This window comes from Pongo abelii, chromosome 7 (genome assembly GCF_028885655.2).
Source record: "Pongo abelii isolate AG06213 chromosome 7, NHGRI_mPonAbe1-v2.0_pri, whole genome shotgun sequence".
Taxonomy (NCBI): Eukaryota; Metazoa; Chordata; class Mammalia; order Primates; family Hominidae; genus Pongo; species Pongo abelii.
The window spans coordinates 62,557,436-62,566,958 of record NC_071992.2 but is presented as its reverse complement, the minus strand read 5'-3'; the positions used below and the strand labels follow the sequence as shown (position 1 = coordinate 62,566,958).

Below are 9,523 nucleotides of genomic sequence, written 5' to 3'. Positions count from 1 at the left end.
GCAGCACAAATAATTAATAAAAAAGTAATTAATTATTTTTTTTAAATGCCTCTCCATCCTAGGAAGCCTAGCCAAGGTCCTGCTATCCTATAGGTTTCAGTGACTTTCTCTCTTCTTGTGATCCCCAAAATGTCCTGAGGTTCCTGGGCCTGTGCGAAGTGACCGTCCCTTATACATTGCAAGGGAAACATGTGAGGGAATCTTGTGTACAAGATACAAGGCCAGCTTTTTCCTTCAAGGGGCCGTATTGGCTCCATGGAGTCAACCTTAGTTCCTAAAAATTGTGTGATTATATCTGAAAGTATGACATTTCAGTCAAAGCTTTGGTAACATGACTAATGTTTCCAACTGTGTCTTGGTACAAAGAGAGCAGATTCTTACTGAACTTATGCAAATAATTATATTGCCATGAAAATAAAAATACTAATAGTTTCTGAATTCTGCAGGGATCAAGTAGGAAGAAAAGATAAATGTTTACATTCTTTGTACAAAATTATAACTTACCAAATTGCTGTAAGCAATAGATAGCTTAGGAGAAAAGAAAATGGTATTCATATTATAATGATACTGACAAGGAAATTTTGTTATTTCAAGACATACAATATTTTAAGATAATAACTAGAATTATGATTAATACTATGATATCAGGACTATCTGATTTCTAGGAACTTTATGTAATTTCTTGAACACTAGTACTAAATATACCCAAAAATGTATGACTTAAAGAAGGTAAAACATCACTTTTCATTTGATAATACTTCCCATGCAAATTTAACATATCAAATAAGCTTAATTATTTTAATATCTTCCCTAAGGAGGGCAAAAAATTCTTTTCACATAATGCAGGGGCCCTTGGAACATTCCAAAGTTATTTCAAGGTCAAAAGAACTTAATTTAGAAGTTGATTTTGGGAAGTTGTAAAAAATGTTAAAAGGTTTAAAATACTCAAATAAATAGTACCACAGGTCACTGTGAAATGATATTTAGTTACACAAAGAGGCCGGGTGCGGTGGCTCACGCCTGTAATCACCGCACTTTGGGAGGCCGAGGTGGGAGGATCCCCTGAGGTCAGGAGTTCGAGACCAGCCTGACCAACAAGGTGAAACCCTGTCTCTACGAAAAATACAAAAATTAACCGGGCATAGGGGCACGAGCCTGTAATCCCAGCTACTCAGGAGGCTGAGGCAGAAGAATCACTTGAACCCAGGAGGTGAAGGTTGCAGTGAGCTGAGATCCCACCACTGAACTCCAGCCTGGGCAACAGTTATACAAAGAGTCAAAAGATTTTAAAGACAAAGACAGAAAGTTACAGAGTTGTAGGGAAAACATCCACTCTTTTAATAGAGAGGACTCAGTTTTCTTAAGTAATGAAAGACCTGATAAAATACAAGATCAAGTACAGGAAATTATTTTGATAAAACACAAAATCTTTCTTTGGCAGATTACTTAAAAGGTGAAGAAAAACCTCTTACAATTTTTTCCTTCCTTCCTTCCCTCCTTCCCTCCTCCCCCCTTCTTCCCTCTCTTCGTTTCCTTTCCTTTCCTTTCCCTTTCTCTTTCTTTCTTTCTCTCTCTTTCCTTTTTTTTTTTTTTGACAGAGTCTCACTCTATCACTCAGGCTACAGTGCAGTGGCACGATCTTGGCTCACTGCAACCTCCGCCTCCGGGTTCAAGCGATTCTTCTGCCTCAGCCTCCTGAGTAGCTAGTACTACAGGTGTGTGCCACCACACCCGGCTAATTTTTGTATTTTTAGTAGAGATGGGGTTTCACCATATTGGCCAGGCTGGTCTCGAACTCCTGACCTCAAGTGATCTGCCCGCCTGGACCTCCCAAAGTGCGGGGATTATAGACATGATCCACTGCACTCAGCCACAATTTCTTCTTACTTCAGAATTCTAAACGCTAGGCATGGTGGCTCACAACATGTTAACCAGCCTGGGAAGCATAGCAAGACCCTGTATCTACAAAAAATAAATTGGCTGGGCGCGGTGGCTCACGCCTGTAATCCCAGCACTTTGGGAGGCCGAGGCGGGCAGATCACGAGGTCAGGAGATCGAGAACACCCTGGCTAACACGGTGAAACCCTGTCTCTACTAAAAATACAAAAAATTATCCGGGCGTGGTGGCAGGCGCCTGTAGTCCCAGCTACTTGGGAGGCTGAGGCAGGAGAATGGCGTGAACCCAGCAGGCGGAGGTTGCAGTGAGCTGAGATCGCGCCATTGCACTCCAGCCTGGGCGACAGGGTGAGACTCCATCTCAAAAAATAAAAAAACAAAAAAAAATTATTCGGGAATGGTGGCAGATGCCAATAGTCGTAATTACTTGGGAGACTAAGACAGGATTGCTTGAACCAGAAGTTTGAGGTTACAGTGACCTATGATTGCACCACTGCACTCCAGCCTGGGTGACAGAACAACACTCCATCATTGATTGATTGATTGATTGATTGATTGAGACTGTTGCCCAGGTTGGAGTGCAATGATGCCACCTTGGCTCACTGTAAACTTCGCCTCCCAAATTCCAGTGATTCTCCTGCTTTAGCTTCCAAAGTAGCTGGAATTACCGACGTGCACCACCACGCCCGGATAATTTTTATGTTTTTAGTACTCCTGACCTCGTGATCCGCCCACCTTGGCTCCCGAAGTGCTGGGATTACAGGCGTGAGCCACTATGTCCAGCCAATATTTATTTATTTATTTTATTATTATTATTATTATTATTATTTTGAGACAGTCTCTCTCTGTGTCGCCCAGGCTGGAGTGCAGTGGCGTGATCTCGGCTCACTGCAAGCTCTGCCTCCCAGGTTCACGCCATTCTCCTGCCTCAGCATCCCGATTAGCTGGGACTACAGGTGCCTGCCACCATGTCCAGCTAATTTTTTGTATTTTTAGTAGAGACAGGGTTTCACCATGTTAGCCAGGATGGTCTCGATCTCCTGACCTCGTCATCTGCCCACCTTGGCCTCCCAAAGTGCTGGGATTATAGGCGTGAGCCACTGCGCCTGGCCAATATTTTTTTAAAGATGGGGTGTTGGCCGGGCTTGGTGGCTCACATCTCTAATCCCAGCACTTTGGGAAGCTGAGGTGGTGTATCACCTGAGGTCAGGAGTTCGAGACCAGCCTGGCCAACATGGTGAAACCCCATCTCTACTAAAGATATAAAAAATTAGCCTGGCGTGGTGGTGCATGCCTGTAATCCCAGCTACTCAGGAGGCTGAGGCAGGAGAACTGCTTGAACTCAGGATGTGGAGGTTGCAGTGAGCTGAGATCATGCCACCGCACTCCAGCCTGGGCAACAGAGTGAGACTCTGTCTCAAAAAAAAAAAAAAAATTAGCTTGGCACAGTGGCACACACCTGTAGTCCCAGCCAGCTAGCCAGGAGACTGAGGTGGGAGGATCAGTTGGGTCCTGGAGGTCAAGGCTGCAGTGAGCTGTGATTGCACCACTGCACTCCAGTCTGGGTGACAGAGTAAGATCCTATCTCAAACAAAACAAAACAAAACACCTCCCCCAAACCCACAAACTTTCCAACTGTGGCCACCATAATTCTAATTTTTTTTTTTTGAGACGGCGTATCACTCTTGTTGCCCAGGCTGGAGTGCAATAGCATGATCTTGGCTCACTGCAACCTCGTCTCCCGGGTTCAAGCAATTCTCCTGCCTCAGCCTCCTGAGTAGCTGAGATTACAGGCATGTACCACCATGCCCTAATTTTGTATTTTTAGTAGAGATGGAGTTTCAACATTTTAGTCAGGCTGGTCTTGAACTCCTGACCAGAGGTGATCTACCTGCCTTGGCCTCCCAAAGTGCTGATATTACAGGTGTGAGCCACCGCACCTAGGCATTATTTTTTATCATATGTACCCATATCTCCAGAAATGCACAGGTTCTGAGCAGGAGTCCCAGACTCCTTGGATTCAGGTGAACCTATTATTTTCTGACTTCTTGAAACATTACCTACCTGAGACTTCCCGCAATACCCAGGTTGAATCCAATCTGATGTCTGGCCCTAGTCTGAATGAAAAATGCTCAAATAAACTCCTAAACTGCCACAAGTTGTGAAAACTTGTATCTATCAAGGGGGCTTATCGATGCAGGTAGAAAAACAAGCACAATGGCTTCACCAGTGCCCCCACAGGTGGCTCATTGCTGCAGGGGCCACCCTCAGTGCCCTCCTTCAGATCCTCACTTGTGACAGGGCTGTTATGAGATAAACTTAGGCATATATATTCAAATTTTAAAGTTTATTTGAGCAGACAAGGCAGCACCAGACCATAAGAAAACCTTCGTAAGGTGTTTATGGAAGCAAGACAAGTTTAAAAATATATACATATATATATATATATATATATTTATTTATATATTTATATTTAATCCCTGAATAGCTGGGATTACAGGCGTAAGCCACCAAGCCCGGCTATAAAATATATTGAATGAAGGGGCTGGGGGCGGTGGCTCACACCTGTAATCCCAGCACTTGGGGAGGCCGAGGTGGGTGGATCACCTGGAGTTCGAGACCAGCCTGGCCAACATGGTGAAACCCTGTCGCTACTAAAAATACAAAAATCAGCCAGGTGTGGTGGGACGTGCCTGTTGTACCAGCTACTCGGGAGGCTAAGGCAGGAGAATTGCTTGAACCTGGGAGTTGGAGGCTGCAGTGAGCTGAGACCACACCATTGCACTCCAGTCTGGGGAACCGAGAGACTCTGTCTCAAAAACAACAACAAGAACAACAACCAACAACTACAAAAAAAAAAAAAAAAAGGAAATCGAGGGAACATATGAACAAAATGAGAATATCAACAAAGAGATAGAAGTTACTAAAACGAGGCCAGGAACAGTGGTTCATGCCTGTAATCCCAGTGCTTTGAGAGGCTGAGGCAGGAGGACTGCTTGAGGCCAGGAGTTTGAGACCAGCCTGGGCAACATAGTGAGACCCCATCTCTAAAATAAATAATAGCCAGGTGAGGTGGCTCATGCCTGCAATCCCAGCAATTTGGGAGGCTGAGGCGGGCGGATCACGAGGTCAGGAGTTTGAGACCAGCCTGGCCAACATAGTGAAACCCCGTCTCTACTAAAAACACAAAAAATTAGCTGGGCATGGTGGCAGCGCCTGTAATCCCAGGGACTTGGGAGGCTGAGGCAGGAGAATGGCTTGAACCTGGGAGGCGGAGGTTGCAGTGAGCCGAGATCGTGCCATTGCACTCCAGCCTGGGCGACAGAGTGAGACTCTGTCTCAAAAAAAAAAAATTAAAAAAAAAAAATAATAATAATAAAGGCTGGGCGTGGTGGCCCACACCTGTAATCCCAGCACTTTGCGAGGCCGAGGTGGGCAGATCACCTGAGGTTAGGAGTTTGTGACCAGCCTGGCCAACATGGTGAAACCCTGTCTCTACTAAAAATACAAAAAAAAAAAAAAAAAAAAAATTAGCCAGGCATGGTGGCACACGTCTGTAATCCCAGCTACTCAGGAGGCTGAGGCAGGAGAACCACTTGAACCCATGAGGTGGAGGTTGCAGTGAGCCGAGATTGCTTCTGTTCAGCCTGGGCGACAGGAAAAAAAAAAAAAAGCATCCATTTTAGGCTGGGTGCAGTGGCTCACACTTGTAATCTTAGCATTTTGGGAGGCAGAGGCAGGATGATTGCTGAGGCCAGGAGTTTGAGAGCAGCCTGGGCGAGGTAGCAAGACCCCATCTCTAAAAATAAAAATAAAATAAATAAAATAAAATAGCTGTGCCTGTAGTCCCAGCTATTCAGGAGGCTGAGGTAAGAGGATCACTTGAGCCCAGGAGTTTGAGGCTGCAGTGAGCTTGAGAGCAGCCTGGGCGAGGTAGCAAGACCCCGTCTCTAAAAATAAAAATAAAATAAATAAAATAAAATAGCTGTGCCTGTAGTCCCAGCTATTCAGGAGGCTGAGGTAGGAGGATCACTTGAGCCCAGGAGTTTGAGGCTGCAGTGAGCTACGATCACACCACTGCACCCCAGCCTGGGTGACAGAGGGATACCCTCTGTCTTTAAAAAAAAAAAAAAAAAGGCTGGGCATGACGGCTCACACCTATAATCCCAGCACTTTGGGAGGCCAGGGCAGGCGGATCACTTGAGGTCAGGAGTTCAAGACCAGCCTGGCCAACATAGTGCAACCCCATCTCTATTATGACATCAGTTAGGAAATAATTTTTTTTTTTTTTTTTTGAGACGTAATCTTGCTCTGTCACCCAGGCTGGAGTGCAGTGGCGCGATCTCGGCTCACTGCAACCTCCGCCTCCTGGGTTCACGCCATTCTCCTGCCTCAGCCTCCCGAGTAGCTGGGACTACAGGTGCCCGCCACCACGCCCGGCTAATTTTTTGTATCTTTAGTAGAGATGGGGTTTCACCATGTTAGCCAGGATGGTCTCAATCTCCTGACCTCGTGATCCACCCACCTCAGCCTCCCAAAGTGCTGGGATTACAGGCGTGAGCCACCACACCCGGCCTAGGAAATACTATTAAAAACTGCTATTGCTTACTAAATCTAAGAAACTCTTAAAATGCCACTATAATTCAATTTTTTAAACTTGTATTTTGAAATAATTTCACTCCCGGGCATGGTGGCTCACACCTGTAATCCCAGCACTTTGGGAGGCTGAGGTGGGCGGATCATCTGAGGCCAGGAGTTCAAGACCAGCCTGGCCAACACGGTGCAACCCCGTCTCTACTAAAAATAAAAAAAAATTAGCTAGGCCTGGTGGTGGGTGCCTGTAATCCCAGCTACTGGGAAGGCTGAGGCAGGAGAATCGCTTGAACCCGGGACGCGGAGGTTGCAGTGAGCCAAGATCGCACCACTGCACTGCAGCCTGGGTGACAGCGCGAGACTCTGTCTCAAAAAAAAAAAAAAAAAAAAAGAACAAAAGCAAACTTGATAAAATAATATCATTAAAGGAATGTCAGAGTGAAGGGTATATGGAAACTATACTGTTCTTGCAACTTTTGTGTAAGTTTGAAATTATTTCTATTTTTTTTTTTTTGAGATGGAGTCTTGCTCTGTTGCCCAGGCTGGGATGCAGTGGTACGATCTTGGCTCACAACAACCTCTGCCTCCCGGGTTCAAGCAATTCTCCTGCCTCAGCCTTCTGAGTAGCTGGGACTACAGGCACGCACTACCATGCCCGGCTAATTTTTTTGTATATTTAGTAGAGACGGGGGTTTCACTATGTTGGCCAGGCTGGTCTTGAACTCCTGACCTCAGGTGATCCATCCGCCTCAGCCTCCCAAAGTGCTGGGATTACAGGTGTGAGCCATAGTGCCTGGTCATGAAATTATTTCAAAATAAAAGTTTAAAAAATTGAATTACAGAAGCATTTTAAGAGTTTCTTAGATTTAGTAAGCAACAGCAGTTTTTAAAAGTATTTCCTAACTGATGTACTGAGTCATTAAATTCTGGGTTTCCTCATTCCTCTTGTTAGTTGTGTACTCCTTTAGATGGAGTTGGTTTTATCTATGATGGATGCTTAAGGAGAATGGCACATGCATTCTCCAATCAAATAAAGCAAGCCGTTTTAATTAGCAATACTAGATATCTCCTGGGTTCCATGAGATTATGAGGCATACCCTCTAAGGGAATATTTATAAGAATTTATGGGGCAGGACTGTAATTCCTCTTATTCCTCCACTCCACAGCCTGATACTTGGCTGTTTTCAAGAATGCCTTCTGACTTTTACACCTTCACCCTCCTTTCATAGGAGTTATCTCTACTAACATGTAACAAGCATCTAGTGCCAAGCACCAGGTACTGCACTGAAGGATACGACCATTCCTTCTCTCAAGAAACTTATGACCAGTGGGCAGGTTATAGACATAAACAAGTTTGCTAAATAACTACAATTTTTTTTTTTTTTTGAGATGGAGTCTCACTCTGTCGCCCAGGCGAGTGCAAGGGCATGATCTCGTCTCACTGCAACCTCCGCCTCCTGGGTTCAAGTGATTCAGCCTCCTGAGTAGCTGGGATTACAGGCACCCGCCCCCATGCCCAGCTAATTTCTGTATTTTTAGTAGAGATGGAGTCTCACCATGTTGGTCAGGCTGGTCTTGAACTCCTGACCTCATGATCGGCCTGCGTCAGCATCCCAAAGTGTTGGGATTACAGGCGTGAGCCATTGCGCCCGGCCAAATAACTACAGTTTTTACTGAAAGTATAGAATGCTTCATGGATTTGTGTGTCATCCTTGTGCAGGGGCCACGATAATCTTTTGTGTATCATTCCAATTCTCACATATGTGTGGCTGAAGCAAGCACTGAATTATTTTAGACTCTGGAGAAAACAAAGTTTACTGAATTAAACTGAGATCCACTATGATGGAACCTGACAGCAACAGGACAACCCCATTATTTTCATTCTACTAAAATCCCCTTAAAATGTAACTATACACACACTTCATCTACAGTTGAATATACCTTCAACTTGGTATTCAAATACTAGGTTTAGAAAAATATTACTACTACATAAACTTCAGGGGGAAACCATCTTAGTCAATAAGTACAGATTATTTAATTATTGTTTGACTTACGATTTTTCAACTTTACATGGTATAAAGCTGGTACAATTTCAATGTTCTTCAAATTTTGAATTTTGACTGACCTTTTCTTGTGTTACCAATGTGGTACACAAGACATTTAACACTTTATTTGACACAGTCTCACACTGTCGCCAGGCTGGAGTGCAGTGGCATGATTTCGGCTCACTGTAACCTCCACCTCCGGGGTTCAAGCAATTCTCCTGCCTCAGCCTCCTGAGTAGCTGAGATTATAGGCACTCACCACCACATTGAGCTAATTTTCTTTTTATTTTTAGTAGAGACAGGGTTTGGCCATGTTGGCCAGACTGGTCTCGAACTCCTCACCTCAGGATCCACCTGCCTTGGCCTCCCAGTGTTGGGATTACAGGCGTGAGCCACTGCACCCAACCATAACACTTTATCATAAAATAGGCTTTGTTTTACATGATTTTACTTAACCATAGGCTGATTTACGTATGTTCAGCTTTTTTAAGGTAGGCTAGGCTAAGGTATGTTTGGTAGATCAGGTGTATTAAAAACATTTTCAACTTAGGATATTTAATACAGCATTCTACCGCTAACATTTTAATGCTATTTAAATATTCAATTAGATCTCTTTTTTTTTTTTTTTTTTGAGTTGGAGTCTCACTCTGTTGCCCAGCCTGGAGTGCAGTGGCATGATCTTGGCTCACTGCAAGCTCCGCCTCCCGGGTTCATGTCATTCTCCTGCCTCAGCCTCCAGAGTAGCTGGGACTACAGGTGCCCGCCACCAGGCCCGGCTAATTCTTTTTGTATTTTCAGTAGAGACGGGGTTTCACGGTGTTAGCCAGGATGGTCTCAATCTCCTGACCTCGTGATCCAGCCATCTCGGCCTCCCAAAGTGCTAGGATTACAGGCGTGAGCCACCGTGCCCGGCCAGATCTATCATTTTCTATGGATACTTTATTAAAAAATGTTGATTCTAAGTAATAAAAAAGGCCCAACTCATATGA

At 44.6% G+C, this 9,523-nt stretch overlaps 1 non-coding gene across 1 annotated transcript; it reads right to left on the bottom strand.

The window, feature by feature from the left end:
- Nucleotides 1-8,164: 8,164 nt before the first annotated feature.
- Nucleotides 8,165-8,269, bottom strand: LOC112134754 (U6 spliceosomal RNA). Its single transcript, XR_010141375.1, has one exon. It is a non-coding gene; the product is annotated as a U6 spliceosomal RNA (small nuclear RNA).
- Nucleotides 8,270-9,523: the final 1,254 nt, after the last annotated feature.